Source organism: Arachis duranensis, chromosome 10 (genome assembly GCF_000817695.3).
Source record: "Arachis duranensis cultivar V14167 chromosome 10, aradu.V14167.gnm2.J7QH, whole genome shotgun sequence".
NCBI lineage: Eukaryota > Viridiplantae > Streptophyta > Magnoliopsida > Fabales > Fabaceae > Arachis > Arachis duranensis.
This window is the reverse complement of record NC_029781.3, coordinates 41,787,784-41,788,969: the sequence shown is the minus strand read 5'-3', so window position 1 is coordinate 41,788,969 and position 1,186 is coordinate 41,787,784.

Sequence of the window (1,186 nt, the reverse complement as noted above, 5' to 3'; positions counted from 1 at the left end):
GTCGGACACTCAGCTTGGAGAAAAAACAATCATAAGCGTAAAAGAAGAGCTTCTCGGAACTATCTAAGGGCGGGAAGCACACTCTCTCCTCGGAATCCGGGGCTACTAGTTCATAATCTCTCTCAGACTCTCTATTTTCGCATATACTACAGTGCCTACGGAACCTAGCTAAATATTCAGAATCTACCACAGAAGGGAGTCTTAAAGGAAGGGGGTCTACCCAACCAAGACCACTTGGAATCTTGGTCGACATCGCTTGAAGAACCTTTCGAGACATAAAAACTCTTACCTACAAAGAAGAAATACAACAGCAAGCAAAAAATCACATAAAGAAGACAGCAAAAAACCCATTCAGCAAAACCCGAAACAAAAAACATCAGAGAAACAAAAAAGAGCCCCCCCCATATGCAAACAACAACGGCGGCGCCTCTTTTTGGGGCAACCCATGCATAAAGAAAAAGAAACAGACAAAGAGCCACACAAAAGAACAGAAGAGAAAAGAGATGAGAACAAACCTGGAAGAAAGAAAGAAGACGACGAGCTCCGAAAGCAAGGAGAACGAAACAGCGACGCAGAGGAAACCCCGGAAAAATGCACAGAAAGATTCTGGGAAGAAGAACAAAGAGAAAGAAGAAGCGGTGCTCGAAAAAGAAGATGGCAAAAACTTAGAAAAACAGGAAGGAACGGAATAAACGAAGAAAAAGGAAGGGAGCAAATAAATAATGCCTTCACAGAGCCCGAACGGAAATCGAGGAGAAACGGTAAAATGCAATAAATGCAGGAAACGGCCATTTTTGAATTTTGAAAAACTACTATGCCCGAGCTCGACCTCCCAAAAAGGACGAACTCGGGCAGGGGCACTGTTCATACCCTGACCGGGCTCCTCCAACTCGGCAAAATCCATGAAAGGTCCGACCTCGTCCCAAGGCCCACGCCTGAGGTCGGACCTCGGACAATAAAGCTAAGAAGGCCCATCAAAAGGAACGCAGCCCAAAACCTAAAGGCCGAAAAGGCCTAGAAAAGGCGGTTCCACAAAGATAGAGATAAAACTCCCAAAAGATAAGATAAGATAAGAATATCTTATCCAGGGGAGATCACGGCCAACTACTATAAATACACTGGAGCACCCAGGTATGACACACATTCCACATTCTACACATATCTGCTTGGACCCATGCTAACTTAA